Source organism: Mirounga angustirostris, unplaced genomic scaffold, assembly GCF_029215605.1.
Source record: "Mirounga angustirostris isolate CCGP_5_RB_7025 unplaced genomic scaffold, mMirAng1.0.hap1 SCAF_6, whole genome shotgun sequence".
In the NCBI taxonomy this organism is placed as follows: domain Eukaryota; kingdom Metazoa; phylum Chordata; class Mammalia; order Carnivora; family Phocidae; genus Mirounga; species Mirounga angustirostris.
Window position 1 is genome coordinate 115,963,336 of NW_026991714.1, and position 18,613 is coordinate 115,981,948.

An 18,613-nucleotide genomic window follows, 5' to 3' on the forward strand; every position below is an offset into this window, starting at 1 on the left:
CTAGGCTGTCAGACAATTACAGGGCAAAGGAGTTGGCACTGAACAGTAGGGAGAAATGCACACATTTCCTCTGGGTGAAGCAGTGTGCCAAACGGGATAGGCAATGTGGCAGGAAAGAGGGGAGGGGCACCTTGAGCCCAGACTAGATTTTCAGTTACTGACCCAGGCTCAGGGGACACAGAACTGGCAGAGAGAAGGCATTACATATTTGAGTTAATTTATATTTAAAATCTCATTTAATTTTCATATTCACCTGATTATCCCTATTTTACAGTGAGTAAACTGAGACTCAGAGAGATTAAGAAACTTATCAGGGTCCCACAGCTGGTATACAAGAGAATGGAGATTCAGACTCAGTTACTCTGACTCTAGCATGGGGGCTCTTCTCACGTCACTCTTTTCTGTACTCGATTCACAGAACCCTGGAAGAGGGTTGTACTGACATACCTGTGATGATGCGGCACTGACCAGGGTGGGGGAGTGCCAAATCCAGGGGACGTGGATGCCTTGGCCTCTTTGGAGATGCACTCATATCAGAGAGGAACATTTCACTAGCCCTTAACTTGGTCCAGTACAATCACACCCTACAGCCACACTGACACTTTATAGAAAGACAATGTCAGATTTCTGGAACCACAAAACCAAGGTTCAGCTGTAATATGTGGTGACCCAACCAAGGCAATACCTGGGAACCTGCTTCAGCCAGCCAGCCAGCCAGTCTCCCAATCCAATATCCTTCCTGTTCCATTAAGGACTTAGCATGGGGCACACTCAATACATATATTTGGAATTTTCCAGACACTTAAAATCTGTGGCACTCAGGTGTTTAAGTCAAGTGCTCATTCCTCCACTCACTGCTAGTGCCATAAGTCTCTCGGAGGCACTTGTTAAAATTCAGATTCCTTCGCCCCTATAGATTCTGATTCAGTAGGTTCTGGGATGGGCCCCAGAAATGTGTATTTCATCAAACTTCCCAGCTGTGTCTGTGATCAGGCAAGTTTGGGAAACGCTATTTATGCCAATGCTTCTGTCATCAGAGCAGCTCCTGTTCTTGCAAAATGCTACAGGCTGAGCCTGGCATGAAGACATCAGATGGACTGTGGGGAGGGGTGTGGGGAGTGGCTCTTATGGACATAGCTGCTGAGGAAATAGGACAATTAGGGTCATAATTTGGGTACTCTCTGTTTTATCACCCCAAGCACTAGACCTTTGGTGTCCACAGTAATCCAGCAAAAACATCTACACAAACTTTGTGCTGACTTGAGTTAAACTGAGCCAGTGAAGCAACACAGGGTTTAGAGTGTAAAGCACACTACAGGTCATCCTCTGCACCTTCACATGCAACCCCCTCCGCTGTGCTCACAGCCACTCCTGTTCTTGCAAATGGCCACAAGCTAAGGCTAAAGTGACACTGGCCAACTTCTAGAATACCTTCAGATGATTGGGTGTTATTTCCTATCCTGAATACAACCCATCTGGATATAGGTATTTAATAATAAAATATTTATCAAGTTTCAAACCTACTTAAAGGAAATAAGCCGGGGTGCCTGGGTGGCTCAGTCGGTTAAGCGTCTGCCTTCGGCTCAGGTCAAGATCCCAGGGTCCTGGGATGGAGCCCCGCATCGGGCTCCCTGCTCGGGGAAGCCTGCTTCTCCCTCTCCCACTTCCCCTGCTTGTGTTCCCGCTCTCGCTGTGTCTCTCTCTGTCAAATAAATAAATAAAATCTTAAAAAAAAAAAAAAAGGAAATAAGCCTGGGGTAGAAGCACCCCAAATGTATGAAACATTATTCAGCCTCAAAAAGGAAGGAAATTCTGAGACATGCTATAACACGGATGATCCTTGAGGACATTATCTGGAAATAAGCCAGTCACAAAAGGACAAATACTGTATGATAGCACCTAGATGAGGTACCTAAGGTTGTCAAATTCATAGAGACAGAGTAGAATGGGGGTTGCCGGGGACTGGGTGGAGGAGGGAACAGATGGTTGTTTAATGAGCACGGAGTTTCAGTTTGGGAAGATGAAAAAGTTCTGGAGATGGTGACACAGAAATGTGAATGTACTTAATGCCACTGAATTTTACACCTAAAAATGGTTAAAATGGTAAATTTTATGTTTTATATATTTTACCACAATAAAAAAAGGAAGGAAGGAAGAAAGGAAGGAAGGAAGGAAGGAAGGAAGGAAGGAAGGAAGGAAGGAAGGAAGGAAGGAAGGAAAGGAAGGAAGAAAGAAAAAGAAAGGAATGGCACTGAAAAACTAAACCTCCTTCAGGATGGGAATTTGAAAGAAGGGAGTACGTATTCCAGAGAGCAGCCCAACAGAGCTGAATCCCCCGACTGGCCCTACTGACTTGAGACTTCCTCGTAGCAACAGTTAATTCCATCTTGGCTACAAAGACACTCCTCCCAGACCTTAGTCTCCCACTTGGAATTCGGCAAGTGTGTGACTCCATCAAGATCCTTGCACTTAAAATAATACATGTGGCATTGCGGCAGCGTCAGTGGGTCCCCAAATCATGTAACTCGGGCCAGCCTTGCCATCTGCTCCTCACTCAGAAGGGGACAATCTCATCAATATTAAAGTTGTCTAAGAAAAGTGCTTCTGGGTTCACCCACAGCTAAATTCCAGTACTGTCCAGTTCATGTCACTGATCATTTCCTTACAGCAAGCTTAAATCCTTCCAAATTTTATTTCAGAACAGACATTTCAAGAAAAAGTAAGGCCTTCCTCTTTAATCAGATAGTGTTATGAGCCAAAGTGTGCCTGGGGCCAAGTTTCTTGTTTTGTTTTTTCTGTGGCATTATCTCTGGAGAAATGCTTCATTTCTCCTCTTTCCTTTGGTTCTGAACCCCAAATACACATGTAAAACATCTTGAGTATTTTTAAATTTATGCCTGGGCCCCACCCCAGAACAATGAAATCAGAATCTCTGAGCATAGGGTTGAGCCTGCCATATTTTTAGAAAACTCCCCAAGTGATTCGAATGTTCAACCAAGGGGGAGAGCCCCTGCTTCAGATCTTCGGTGATCCAAGTGTGCTGGAAGAACTAGCAGCTTCAGCACCCCCTGAGGCCATCCTGGACATCACTCCCACCCCAGGCCCACAGAATCATAACCTGTATTTTTTTTTTTTAAGATTTTATTTATTTATTTGACAGAGAGAGACACAGCGAGAGAGGGAACACAAGCAGGGGGAGTGGGAGAGGGAGAAGCAGGCTCCCCGCAGAGCAGGGAGCCCGATGCGGGACTCGATCCCAGGACCCTGGGATCATGACCTGAGCTGAAGGCAGTCGCTTAACCAACTGAGCCACCCAGGCACCCCATAACCTGTATTTTAACAAGATTCCCAGAAGGTTGGCATGCACATTAAAATTTGAGAAGTACTGCTTTGAAATTATCGACGGTTTTCCACTGTGGCTACAGGTAGGAGTTGATCAAGAAGTTTTTAAGTATGCAGTTCCTACCCTGAAGAGTCTGATGTACCTGGTCTGGGATGGGGCCTGAGCATTGCTAAGTTTCAAAAACCCTCCACAAAATTCTCAAACAGCTAGGGTTGAGAACTACTATCTTATATAAATGGCACATTAAAGTTCCTCATTTTACTCCATTTCTATATCTGCACTAATCCTCTCATGTACATTCAAAGGCCTACATCTGCCAACAGGTTACAATTACCAGGCTGCAATAATATAACAAATTGAGAAGCCAGGACCTACCATTAGATAGACCACATGGAGTGTGCTTATTTGGTATGGCACTGAGCATTGCATAAAGTAACAAAGGCAGCCAAAACCCAGAGGCTGCCCAGAACATTATGTAATGTAAAGCAGGGCTGGGAAGGAGAACTAATGAATTCAGATGGTAATCACCAAGTGAATGTCTTCTACCAGGATGCCTGCTGGACTCTGGCAGGTGGTTTAAAGGTGGAGCTTCTACCCTCAGGTAATCTAGCAAAGAAAGAAGACCTACACAGAATACTTCAAATAAACTGGAAAAAGCTAAATATGAGTCCCAAGTCACAGAGCAATGAGAGTGTGCTATTTTACTACAGAGGAGGTTCAAGAAACCCTTGTGGATAGGTGATTTTTAGCTGCTTTTTCAGAGTATGTATAATTTAAAGAATAGAAATGATGGGCGCCTGGGTGGCTCAGTCGGTTAAGCGACTGCCTTCGGCTCAGGTCATGATCCTGGAGTCCCGGGATCGAGTCCCGCATCGGGCTCCCTGCTCGGCAGGGAATCTGCTTCTCCCTCTGACCCTCCCCCCTCTCATGTGCTCTCTCTCTCATTCTCTCTCTGTCAAATAATAAATAAAATCTTAAAAGAAAAGAAAAGAAAAGAAATGAGGCAGTAGGGCGCCTGAGTGGCTCAGTTGGTTAAGCATCTGCCTTCAGCTCTGGTCAAGATCCCAGGGTCGTGGGATCGAGTCCCGCATTGGGTTCCCTGCTCAGCAGGGAGTCTGCTTCTCCTGGTGGAGGAGGTGAACAGCAAGAATAATTATTTAAGGGGCGCCTGGGTGGCTCAGTCGTTAAGCGTCTGCCTTCGGCTCAGGTCATGGTCCCATGGTCCTGGGATTGAGCCCCACATCGGGCTCCCTGCTCCGTGGGAGGCCTGCTTCTCCCTCTCCCACTCACCCTGCTTGTGTTCCCTCTCTCGCTGTGTCTCTCTCTGTCAAATAAATAAATAAAATCTAAAAAAAAAAAAAAAAGAATAATTATTTAATGTCTAATACCCAGAGGGAAATAGAGGTATGTATGGGAAGCAAAATGCACAAGGATGGTTTCTGTTATGGCAATTTTTATGTAGAGGGATGTGAGAGTGCATCTCCAACTTCTTAAAACTGTTTGCAACATTTGACTTCACCTTTTCACTTGGAGGACTTGATTCTAAGAAGGATGGCACAGCGAAGGAGACAGACACTCCTCCTCAACAATACTCACTGCGGTGGGAAAATTGAAAAAAAACAAGCAAACAAACCCAAATGCCCAAGAATAGGGCTGGTTGAAAACATGCTGATTCAAGAAAACAAAATAAAAATAAAACAAAACGAACAAACAAAAACCTGGTAAACCAAGGAGGTAAGAGAATATGAAATGCCATGAGCAAACGATCACTATGTATCATGAAGTGAAATACGGCGGGTTACATCACAATTATCTACCATGGTGATGAGCAGGAATCTTTACAGGCTGTGTACCCAGGGAAAGTCACACCAAACTTATACAAGAGAGGACAACCACCCACTTGGTACTATTCAGAAAGACACCTCACCAAGAACACATTCAGTGTTTACAGAAGGTCGACTACCGACAAGAAACTATGTTTTTAGATGCCTTACTTGTTCATAAATCAGGTCTCTACCCCAATTATACGTTTACTTTTGCCATCTGCACCCCTCCTTTGCCCTTAACTTGAAAGAGCAGAGGAGAGGAGAACTGCTTTCCTGAGCCTTCATCCTGTAGATGGCCAGGCACATGACTCATGGATGCCAATCCACAGCCAGGTGGCCAAGCTGGACTCCAAGAAGGCGTGAGACTAGTTCAGTGGGTCAGCTCAGCAGAGCCGCCAGGGCGCTGCTCTTGGAGTCTGAGAGCAGGAATGTCCCAAACCCAGCCTCCAGGGCATGAGAGAGCAGCACTCGGGAGCCCTGTTTTCCCTTGACAAGCCCTTTGGGCTCGAACAGCTCGAACTTCCTAGAACTCTTCTTGAATCTTCAGTCTTTACTCCCTGCTGCATCAAGCAAGCCTTCCTCCTCTTTGTTCAACGATGATCTTCCAAAAACCCTGCTTGCTCCCATGATGCCCAGGATGGCTTTTAAGGGGCAGCAACAAGCAGATCCTCCTGGTATATTTAAAGGACTTACCATTTATATGAGTTTGCTCAGGCTGCCATAACAAAATATCCCAGACTGGGGGGTTTAAACAACAGAAATTTATTTTCTCACAGTTCTGGAGGCCAGAAGCCTGAGATCCAGGTGTTGGCAGGATTTGTTCCTTCTGAGGCTCTCTCCTTGGTTTGCAGATGGCCTTCAGCTTCCTGAGTATTCACATGGTCTTTCCTCTATGCCCATCTGCTTCCTAATCTTCTCAAAAGGACACCAGTCAACCTGGATTAAGGCTCATCCTTGTTTTACCCACAATTACATCTTTAAAGGCCCTATCTCCAGGGGTGCCTGGGTGGCTCAGTTAAGCCTCCGCCTCTTAATTTCGGCTCAGCTCATGATCTCAGAGTCCTGAGATTGGGCTTCAGACTTGGGGCTTCAGGCTCCATGCTTAGTGGGGAGTCTGCTTGAGGTTCTCTCTCTCCCTCTGCCCCTCCCCCCCACTATGCACGCACTCTCTCTCTCAAATAAATAAACAAATCTTAAAAAAATAAAGGCCCCATCTTCAATAGAGTCACATTCTGAGGTACAAGGGCTTAGGACTTCAACATATGAATTTTGGGGGAACACAATGCAACCCACCACACCATTTTGTCCCTAATTGCTCCACAGCTTGCTAGAGTGCCTCAAATTCCACCCAGGGTTTTCCTCTACCCACAGAGTAGAGCTCAGGCCTCTTCACCAATTGGCTCTCCAGGGTCTTCAGAGCTGACCACAGTGATCCTCTCCGGTGCCATCCTCTACCAGCCCTAAAATCAGTCTTACCACCCCCCCAACACTGCTTGGGGTACTCTCCTGCTCCCTTGAAGGTCTGCTTCCCCACTCACCAAGGAAACCACAGGCTCCTGCACACTTCTGCTTTTACCACATATGTTTAAACCACATCAGCTCTAAGTTCCTGGAAGTCAGGGGCATATTTTTCATGGCTTGTAGCCCCTTGGTTTCTTTTGAAACACCAAGTCTGAAGAATTTCCTAGGTATGAGTCCTATTGTATGTAGGTCACAAGCATGGGACCTCAGTTCCACAATCAGACCCACTGAGCAGGACTCCCTTAAAGAGGATGCATGGGAACCACTTACCTAGGGATGAGGGTGGTGGCTAGGCAGCTTCTAGGACAAGGGTTTCTAGAGGCCAGTGTGCAGTGACTGTGACCAGTGACAGTGAGATCTACCTGGAGCCATCGGCAGTGGGGTTTGGGGTTTCCATCGGACAAACCAAGCCTGCATCTCTGGCCTTCCATAAAACCTGTGAGTTTCCCGTTATCTTTCATAAATTACTTTCCTGCTCACACAGACTAGAGGAGGTTCTGCTGTTTACAGCTGAGAACTCCGTGACTCAGACAGTCCTGTTGATGTCCTTCCCACTGATCAGCACAGTGCCTGGCAGAGAGCAGCCACACGGGGTAGAATTGCACCTGGGTTAATGCAGGTATTCCAGAGCAGGAGAAAGATCCTGACCTTGTCACTCAGTGCCATGGTTAGAAAGAGCTCATCTGCCACTCATCAGGTGCTGGCAGGAAGGTGATTCTGCTTTCCCACCCCCTCATTCTCTGCCTCCCATCCCCAGGAGGCTGAGTGATGGGGAAAGGATGTTGTGAGCAGGGGTGAGGGCTGCTCACAGGGAGTGGGGAGAAAGGAAAACAAAATGAGCAGCCCTCCCCAGATGTCTTGCAGCCAGCTCTACCCAAACCTGCCAGATTGATTTTCAATGTTTGCTCCTATTTCAACTTCCATCTTTACAGACTGAATGGATCTTATTTTTCCCTTTATTTTAAAATGTATTTTAGATGCACACACACATGCCTCTCTTCCACCTGTCTCCCAGTCTGTCTGTTCCTCTAGATTGAACTCATGGTTGCCACTGATTCAAGCTTGCTGGAAATGGTCTGCACATACATGTGTGTGTGCATGCTTTGTGGAACACAATTCATAGGGCATTACACACACTGTTCTTTCTGCATCTTGCTTTCTTCTCTTAGTGCTCTATTCTTTCTGTGTTTGCATGCCTTTAAGTCCTATTCCCACTTTTTAAAAGTTTTATTTATTTACGTTCTACACCCGGTGTGGGGCTCCAACTCATGCTCTTCTGACGGAGCCAGCCAGGTGCCCCATATTCTCACTTTTTAAACAACTTTTTCTTTTGAAATAATTTAAGACTCACAAGCAGTTGCAAAAACAGTACAGTGGGTTTCTGGGTACCATCACCCAGCTTCTCCTAGTGATACTATCTTAAATAATCATAGCACATTTTCAAAACCCCAAAACTCGACATTGGTACAGTTGTAGAATAGTATAACTAAACTATAGACTTAATTCTGATTTCATCAATTTTTGTATGTGCTTTCTGGTTTGTTCAGTTCCCATTTAACACCATTCTACTTGGCTGTCTGGGCCTTCTCCACCATGTTACAGGGTAGGGTAAGTTGAGGGTCATGTGACATATCACACTGGCCCTGTCACTTGCCCAAAGTGACTTGGCCTTATGTCTCCTACGGGCCCCCCATGCATTCCGTCCCAGCTGCCCTCACCCTCCTTGCTGGCCGCGGACACCTCCAGACCTTTACCTAAATGTCACCCTCTCGGTAGGTCCTTTCCTGAGCAATTATACAACATCCCACCCACATGCCAGCCCCCACACACTACTTCTTCCTCACCTTCCCTGCTTTAGTTTTCTACAAAGCACAGATCATCACCTACCTAAGACACAGTGACCTACCTGTTCATTTGTCATTGCTTGCCTCCCCTCAGCTAGACTGTCAGCTCCTTTAGGGCAGGCGTTTTGACTCTTTTGCTCATGGTTTTATTCTCAACACTCAGAGAAGTACCAGGCACACAGTAGGCGCTACTTGTTGAATGAGTGAATGAGTGGCCAAAAAGTGCCCAGCACAGTTCCTGACACCCAACATGTGCACTGGAAATGGGAGCCATTGCTGCACTGCTGCTCTTGTATAAATTGAGACCAGTGATACCAGCCACCAGGCTTGCAGTGAGATTTAAATTAAGCCATGCATGTGGAAGGGGTGATAGAAACTGTAAAGTGCCATGCAAATAGGGGCTGAGAATTATTATCACAAAACTGTTTGTTGAGAACCTGGAGACTTGGTTCATTTTTTGGACCAGTCCCTGGGACTCAACAGAGCTGTCTCCCCTGTCAGGGATACTCAGGCTATGTGATAGCCTATCACAGAGTAACTACAAGCAGACTAGTTTGCCCCTGACAGGATGCAAAGCTCGCACTCCGTGTTCTGCCCCACCAGATGCAAATGCTTGTGAAGGAGCACACACGGTCTGCACCTGCCCCAGGACCCTCTCTCTGAGCCAGCCTCTTCCTCTAGTCACTGCTGGCCCCAGGACATTTGCCATGCCCTCCCAAGCTCCAACTGTTGGGAGAGAAAATATTCCATTGCTCAACTCTGAAACGGACTTTCAAGGCCGCAGACAGTGTTGTGCCAATATATTTAATATTGCTACAGTTAAAAAGAACAAAGTGAAGAAACTCTCCTGGGAAGTGGGCTTGCTTGGCAGCCAGGTCTTTATGGGGAGTAGTGTCCTGCTGGGACTACCACATTCTGGGCTGTGATGCTCGGCATCCGAGTATACGGACAAACCCATTACTTGCTCTGATCTGTGAATCCACAGGGTTGTACCAAACTCCCAAGAAACCCATAGATGAATGTCGACCTACCAAGTTCCCCTCATCACACTGACAAGGGGAATGAGGAAAGGAAGAACACGTATGGAGAGGCTTCCCTGTAGCAGCAAAGGGATTTTCCCTGTGAGGTCACCAAGTCTTCTCACTTGAAGAAAGAGAATGATAAGGAAAGAGAAGACCCTCTCACTGTCTATCACAGCTCATAAATGAAAGTATCTGAATCAGAACTCTGATCTGCTTGCTCCCAGCATTCACTCTCGGCTGTATCTCATGGTCTCTGTTGATCACAGTCTCCTCCTTTAGAAAATGCTGCCTGAGGAGCTGGGTGAATGCAGAATCAGAGCAATATTTGTGCACAGGTTAAGACAGAAGTAGGTTCTAATCCAAGTTCTCAAAAGATTGGCATGAAAAATAAATGAGAGACTGTGTCTCAAGATTCAGCCCAGAGCCTGATAAAGGGTGATGTCATTTATTTTTTATTTTTATTTTTTTTAAAGATTTTATTTATTTATTTGACAGAGAGACACAGCAAGAGAGGGAACACAGCAGGGGGAGTAGGAGAGGGAGAAGCAGGCCTCCTGCGGAGCAGGGAGCCCGATGTGGGGCTCAATCCCAGGACCCTGGGATCATGACCTGAGCCGAAGGCAAGACGCTTAACCACTGAGCCACCCAGGCGCCCATGATGTCATCATTTTTTATAGAGGCAGGTAACGCCAAGCAACAGCAGCTTGCTGCATCCCTCTACCTCCACTCCCCCACCCCCTGCCCCAGAGTCTGGTGGCCCAAGCCTCCTCTACTCTGGGAAGTGTTGGCAATGCTCTGCTGGATTTTGTCTCTGTGATGTACCATTTGCTTTCACACTGAGGGCAGTGCCACAGCCACAAGCACGAGGTCACACTTCACTGGGAACACACCCTTTCCATCATGAGGTCCGTCTGCAGCTGGTGATTCTGGGGAAAAGGGAAGGTTGGAGCAGCTGCTTTCTATAAATGGATGATCTCAGTACATGTAGGTTTTTACTTGCTAATTTTCTCTCAGAAGTAGCTTCAATTTCACATTTTATGAGATACCATGTGACATCTTGTCATATCTACTGGGTAAACATCTTTCCTGATGATCCCCAAACATTGCTTCCCTGTAGTTCACAGATAGGCCTTTGAGAAAAGGTGGGCAAAGTATTGGCACATGCAGGAGTCTTGATACGTTGATTTGATAAATATTCATCGAGTGCCCATTCGGTGCCTTCTGATTGCACAGCAACTCCTTCCTTTCAAGTTCCAATCCAGGATTATTTTATTTTCAGAAATACAACTTCCCTTACTGTAACCCAGGGGGATTCACGTTTGCTAAATTGATAGGTGGTTGGTCTTTTAATTTAATTAACATAGACTCCTCCCTCCCATGGGAGACAGATGATACAGAAAAAACACTGCTTGGCCCTTTATGTGTATCTATTCTTTTTGCCAAGTCCATTTTACAAGTGAGCCTTTAAAACGTTTATTGTAATAAACTGTATTATGGCTTTTAAGCAGCAATGAGCAAGGCCTGAGACTGGGGGAAAATCCAGTGACTAGCTAGTAAATCGTAGAGTTCCATACACTGTCAGAGGGAAATGACTATAGTCTCAGGGAGCAGGGCAAAGGAGGGAGGAAGAATGAGGGTGGGTGCACCTCACATCATCAACTGAAATATAGAAATAGTGGGATGAGCCTACTTACCTCTCAGGGCTATTGTGAAGACTCAGGAAGTAACAGATGGCAAAGAGTGAACATAAAACACTCTATAAACTAGGTTTTCTATTCCCTGCTATAATTATGACAAAGAATGTTCAGGAGTTTTCTAGTGGACAACTACTGGTCTAATTTTTAATCTCTTGGGAAGAGCTGTCTTTGGAATAGGAAACACTGTTTTGCTAGCAGAGGCTCAGTCTTGCTGACATTTGATTGATCAGGTGGCAATGGGAGAGAACATGCTGTCCTCTCTCACCACCTAAAACCTAAAGACTGTTTTAAGATGGCCTTTACAAGCCAGGCTTTGAAATGGAATCTTCCTAATGGACATTGTTCCTATGGACAATTTCTCATGGAGCCCATAAAGCCAGGTAAGAGTGGTCATGGCACATTCCCCCCTGTGCCTCAGGTGTCCTCCTATCTTCTCAGTTGCTGTTTCTGGGAATTTGGGCTACTGTGGGAAGAGCTGCTACCTCACTGACTGCAGTTTGCCATGCAAAGGAGGGTGGACTCCAGTAGGATGTCAGCCAGAGCATGAGCTCCTCAGCACCCCGTCTTCCACTGTGCCCACACTATCCCTGCCTGTCCATCAGCCCGCAAGCCCCCTGCCCCAGCTCTGCCCCCACAGAGCTGCTCAGCATTCAGAGAGCAACACACAGCCAGCTGGCTCTCCTTTGGAGTGATGCCTCATCAGGGTTGGGTTCCTAGGATTGGTGGAGCCCCCTCTCCACCAGTCTCCAAATCGAGTACTTGTTTCCTGTCAGTCACTCTCCCATCCTTTTCTGGAGCCCTCCCAGATTGTTATCACTTCTCTTAAACCTGCCATCCACCTGTGCCTCCTTGACACCCAGAAGATAATCTTGCTTCTTATCTCACAGAGAAGGGAGATGAGAACCGCCCCACCCGTCTATTCCATCAGCTCTCCCTCCAGCTCCCTGGTTTTACCAGAGGCGCCATCCGGATCCCATTCACCCCTACACATCTTCCCAGGGGCTTCCTCCTGCCTCCCTCATGACAGGTGGGCCTGAAAGGGCAGACGGAAAAATATCCAGTATATGAGAATTGTCAAGTTTCCAGCCAGGAAAGAACAATCCGCTCTGAAGAGCCACCCAACCCCGTCATTGTTTGATTTTAGAGTCTGCGGTGATACCCCATTGGCAAGACCAATTTCTGCACTAGTCAGGATCTTGTCATCTGTGTTAGAAAAATGGACTCAAATGAGCATCGGCAAAAGGACATGTTTTGGTTTCAAGTGTTCAGTCCAGAGGTGAAGAGGCTTCTGTATTTAGGATCTGAGACTGTCAGGCCTTACAGTTTTCACTCTCCAGAAACCAGAAAGATGGAGGCCGACCCTAGTCCATGTATTAATTTATGCAAAATAAGTATTTCCATTTACTTCTACAGGACAATAAGACAAATTCACTTCCACGTGCCCAAAGATGCAACAGAGGCTGTCGCACAGCATTGGGAAGGGTGAACCCCTCTCTACACGGGGCAAGGGCGGCAGGGGGACAGAGATTCTGCAGTGTCAAGGGAACCTCACAGTGGGATTGTGAAGCCACTAGAAGAACAGCAAGAACTGCCACAGCTGTGGGGTTCTGGGGCCACCCAGCAACACTAAACGCCATGAGCCATGTCTACTGTGGGCTGGTGTCAGAAGAATGTTTGAAGCTAAGGAGCCCAAAAAGACTGCTGGCAAATGGTCTTTTTCTTTTCCCCTGTAAGGCAATTAGAAAGCTTATCAGAGGAGGGTGAAAACAACAGATAAAACGCTGAAGCAAAGAGGTGGTGCTACAGCAAACAGGTTTGGGATTACCGAGAAACAAAACCAGGCTTTGTTCCAGACAGAGGGGTGCCCCAGGCATTCCCTGGGAGCCTCAGAACTCGTTTGTCAAGTGGATTAAAGGCTATTTAGTCAAGGATCATGGGTTTACAGTTTAGAGCAACTACACAAAGACCCTGGAAGCCACTGCCTTCCTGACAGCCCCCTTTGCGAAGTTGGTCCTTGCCTTCTTCTGAAGATAAGGTGGTGACAATAAGGCTTTGGTGGCAGGTAACCTGTTCCTTCTTTCTGGGGTGCTATTCAAAATGTTGAACAATCAGCGTGACTCAACCACTGAGCCACGAGTACAGTTGCCAGCAGTCTGTGTGGGGTACCCTGCTGTGCCAGGTGTTACCTTTTCCGTTTCCAGGTCTGCTCAGGTGTGGAGGGGCCAAGATATTCTGTCTGCACGGTGCGTGGAGGCACTCCAGGGACTCAGGGCAGGGCCTTTTATCCTCCAGCACATCTGAAAGGCTGCACACTGGCATCACCAGCCCTGATGGTCTCTTGTCAAAGAGCACCTGCAAAGCAAATGTGGCCACCAGCACGAGAGAAGAAAGTCACCAGCAGCCTTTGCAGTCTCCTTGTGACTAGTGCTGTCCAGAATCCCCTCAGGACAGAGGGCTAAGAGGTAGGAGTAGAGTGGAACCAACACATCAGGCCTCTTACAACTGCCTGCATGTACCGCCTCCCCGAGTTTTCATTGCAACCCTGCAAAACAGGCATTTTCACTCCCATTTTATTGGCGGGATAATTGAGGTTTAGAAGGACGAAGAAATCTTTCTAGGTTCTCCTGGTGGTAAGAAAGAGGCAGCATTTGAACCCAGGCCTGCTGACTCAGAGCCTGTGTTCTCTCTATAGTCTGACGCTGCACCCCACACGCATGTACCCGAAGGACCTGCAACAGCCGGATTCAAGTGAAAAGAACAAAAGCACCATGGAGCTGGAGCGCCAGGACGGCACTGCCACCTGGATGGGGCCTTCAGGCCAGGCTGTCCACTGCCCTCCTTCTCTCTCATCCTCCTCTCTTGACAATGTGTGTGAACCTCCCATGACCTTTGGCATTAGGGAATTCCAACCGAGGCTAACCAGCCTAATAACTTAGGATACAGCCCACCTGTTTTCATTTTTATTTTTCAAACCACCCTCCTTTAATAGGTGTTCACTATGAAAATAAATGCTTGTCACACATAGTTACTAATCTTTGCCATGGTGGGCAAGGTAAAAAGGAACGTACTGCTAAATCCATGTGAGATCTAGGCAAGACGCCCATCCTCCCCAGGTCTTGTTACTAGGCAGAGAATGGCACTGGAAATGGGGAAGGGGAGGTAGGGGTCTCCATGCAGAAGCAGTGCCCTGGCAATTAGTCATATGTGGACATGACCCTGAACAGACTGGCCAGCATCAGTGGCACGTGTTTTAGATGGTGGTCAGGGCTTACCTTCTGGAAAAGTCTGGGCCTTCACTCCTCAAGGCCAGTGGCCTGCAAATCTCAAGGAAAGTAGGTTAGTTCTGCTATAGACAAAGAGACTTAGGTCAGCAAGAAGGGAGCTTAGGTCAGCAAGCTGGGAGCACAGAAACTTGAAGCAGTTTAACCCTTAACTCCTGATTGGAGTGCTGTTATAGTCTCAGATCCTCTTTGGCAAATGAGGGAGTCAGCTCTCTATTGGGGTGGCAAGCTCAAACGTTTACAGGAGCCAGACAGGTAACGTAACAAGCGAAGAAAAGACCACTTCCCCAAGCGAATTTGCTTTCTCTCATTTTTCTTGAAATGGATATCGCCTCTAGTCTATTTCACTTTATTTCAATTTTGACAGATACCTATGTGTAACAAATACATTTTTGATGACCTTAAAAATAAAACAGTTATTTTAGCAGCAAAAATGAGTTTATTCAAGAATAGCAGAGAACTGCAACGTGGGACAAGCAAGCTATGGCAAAAACCATAGGCTAGTCCAAGAAAGGAAAGGAATGTTATTTTCTGGAGAAGGAAGAGGAAGTTGGGAGGGGTTGTTTTGAAGGAAAGTCCATTGGAGTAAAGCAAGAGTACAGGGTGATGACGGTTTCTCATTGGCTTTGTTGCTGAAGAGATGTAATGTACATTTCTCCCGTTGGTGCTTATAACTGATGATTCTTTCCTGTTGACAATTCTGCTGGGGTCTGAAGTGACAGTTTTTCCAGTAATTGATGCAGAGTGGTAGGGCTGGAGAGCTCCCCCTTCTGGTCTCCCGGCTCCATTTTAGTTAGGTTTCCCTTTATTAATTTTGTTTTTACTGTAAGAGGGAACTGGACGAATGTGATGATAAATGCCTGCTGCACTCAGCACAGATTTCAAAGACAATAGGAATGGTGGACATAGTGCTGGCCCAGGAAGAAAACTCTCACCCCTGGATTTCACACTTAGGCTCTTTCTAGAATGCTCTTCCCCCAGATATTCAGAGGCTTACTCCCTCACTGCAGGCCATAGCTCAGAATAGTCCTCTGCTTGCAACCTCTCCTTTCTTCCACACTGCTTTTTGCATTTCTTTTTTCTTTTAATTGAAATCCAATTAGCTAACATTAGTTTCTGATGTAGTGTTCAATGATTCATCAGTTGCATATAACACCCAGTGCTCATCACATCACGTGCCCTTCTTAATGCCCATCACCCAGTTATCCCATCCCTGTACTCACCCACACTGCTTTTTATTCATAGCATTTACCACTACCTGATAATATTTTATGTGTTTGACAGAGAGAGAGACAGCAAGAGAGTGAACACAAGCAGGGGGAGTGGGAGAGGGAGAAGCAGGCTTCCCACCGAGCAGGGAGCCTGATGCGGGGCTCGATCCCAGGACCCTGGGACCATGACCTGATCCCAAGGCAGACGCTTAACGACTGAGCCACCCAGGCGCCCCATGTGTTTATCACCTGCCTTGTCCATGTGCAAGTGGACAGTGCAAGTGCCATGAAGTGAAAACTGGACACATCTTGATCACTACTGTAATCCCAGCACCCAGAACAGTACTCAGCACATAGCAGGTACTCAACAACTATTTTTTTTTTAAGATTTATTTATTCGAGGCGGGGAGGGGCAGAGAGGGAGAGACAATCTAAGCAGACTCCCCGCTGAGTGCAGAGCCCGACTTGGGGTTCTATCTCATGACCCTGAGATTATGACCTGAGCCAAAATCAAGAGTCAGATGCTTAATGGACTGAGCCACCCAGGTGCCCCTCAACAAGTACTTTAAATCAATGAATGAATGAATATTAACAAGTTACTTTTGGGGTAAAGGGTTGGAACAGTGAGGGATGGAGGTTTCACTTTTCATTTTATACTTTCTGCACTATCTGAATTTTTCTAATCTCTTGCATATATTACTTTCTAAAAATACCAACATTGGGGGTACCTGGCTGGCTGTTGGTACAGCATGTGACTCTTGATCTTGGGGTCATGAATTTGAGCCTCATGTTGGGTGTAGAGATTACTTAAAAAAAAACCAATATAGATTATTGGAAAGTGGGATTTGGGACCAAATTATTTTCTTTGCATATTTCTGTACTTTTAAGAATGTTAATAAACAGTATTTTTAAAAACGGGATAGTAGGACCTGCAGTTTGAATGCTGCCTTCTGGGGGCACCTGGCTGGCTCAGTCAGTAGAACATATGACTCTTAATCTCAGGGTCATGAGTTTGAGCCCCACATTGGGCATGGAGCCTACTTAAAAAGTAAATAAATAAATGCTGTTTTCTGTCTTTCCAACAAAGTTCTTTATGCAGAACTATTTAAGAGAAGAATACTGGTGTCTATGTAAGTGTCTTTTGCTACTGAGATGGCCAAAAGCATTTTATTTTTTTAAAGCTCACTGTAAACTCCTGTAGAAGGAGAACTACACATGGCCATGGCTTTTTGCAAATACTGGGAAATCATAGCTAGGGGAGGGTATACTATTGGAAAACAAAAAGGACTAGTTTTAGACAGGTGTTATGAACTGAATGTTTGTGTCTCTCCCCCTCCAATACATATTGAACTCCTATCCCCAAATATAACTATATTTGGAGACAGGGCCTTTGTGGAAGTAATTAAGATTAAATGAAGTCATGAGGATGGGAATTCCAAGGTGGGATTAATGCCTTTATAGAAGAGACACCAGAGAGCGCCCCCTCTCTTTGAACAAGCACACAAAAAAGAGATCATGTGAGCAAACAGCAAAAAGGCTGCTGTCTGCAAGCTGAGGGCAGAGGGTTTGGAATTGTGGAGGCCAAGGGCAGGCTGCCCCAAGATGGGATATTTTGGTACATGGATTATTTTGAGCTGAAGGCAATCGAGACCCTGTGGGCCCAAGAGAAAATTTTGCCCCTCCCTTAACTATATAGAAGAATCTAAATTGGTTCTTTCCTAGAATAAGGGTTATTAGCAAAGATAAATTTTATTTGAGCGACCCATCTGCATAGCAGACCAAACAGCTAATTACCAAACATCTACTTTTTTTTTTTTAAGGATTTTATTTATTTATTTTATAGAGAGAGACACAGCGAGAGAGGGAACACAAGCAGGGGGAGTGGGAGACGGAGAAGCAGGCTTCCCATGGAGCAGGGAGCCCGATGCGGGACTCGATCCCAGGACACTGGGATCATGACCTGAGCCAAAGGCAGACGCTTAACGACTGAGCCACCCAGGCACCCCTATCTGCTCTTCTTCTTACTGCCCTGTAAATTGTATTCCTTAAATCCCAGACCCCTACCCCTTCTCCTTAGTTCAGAATGCCATATATACCTCATTTTGCCTGCCTGTCTTTGGAATTTCCATGTCTATGTAGATTTCCTTTACATATGCTGTTAATTTTCTCCTGTTACTCTGTCTTGTGTCAATTTGATTCTTAGTCCAGCTAGAAGGATCCTTGAAGGGGACAGGAATTCTTGCTCCCTCACAGGGATAAAATCCACCCTGCCAGCACCTTGATCTTGAACTTCTCAGCCTCCAGAACTGTGAAAAATAAATTTTTATTGTTTAAGCTTCCCAGGGTGTGGTATTTTGTTATGGCAGCCCAAGCAGACTAATATAATAGAAAGGAAAACAGTAAGTTCATTGTTAAGTTCCATTCATGCTTGAAGTAATTAACAACAAGTACACTATCCATAAAATTCTGGGAGAAGTGAAAATGGTATTAGCTCTATTATGTATTCATAAATATATTCTATTTATTGCACAATAAATAAACATACCTAGGTTGAGGTGATATTTGAGGACATGGCCCCTTTCGTCCTCAGTTAACTTCACACTGGTTGGTCAACACATGTGCCATCTTCCCAGCTTCTTGGAAAGGTGCCTCTCTTTTCCTTCAGGCCCAGGTGCTCTATTCCACAAAGCCCAAGCTCACATCCCATTACAGGATCTAATCCCTTATTGGTTTCTCCAGTCATCTTTACTTTACCTTTATCTTCCTTCCCACCTGCTACACTACTGGAAAAGAAAAACAGTGAATAAAGAGATTTCCTTATCTGGTTTGTCCTGAATTTAAAAAGAGGAGGAATTAAGGTAGGTAAAT

The 18,613-nt window shown here is 45.9% G+C and overlaps 1 long non-coding RNA gene across 1 annotated transcript in view; it reads right to left on the reverse strand.

Annotated features, from left to right (window-relative positions):
* LOC123846633 (uncharacterized) overlaps positions 1-18,613 on the reverse strand; it is a 38,731-nt gene that overhangs the window by 3,106 nt on the left and 17,012 nt on the right. Inside the window, exons 3-5 of the long non-coding RNA XR_010412502.1 lie at positions 18,291-18,528; positions 14,526-18,051; positions 13,440-13,605 (exon numbers count right to left, since the gene is read on the reverse strand). This is a non-coding gene — a long non-coding RNA (uncharacterized LOC123846633). The remainder of the gene's footprint in view (positions 1-13,439; positions 13,606-14,525; positions 18,052-18,290; positions 18,529-18,613) is intronic.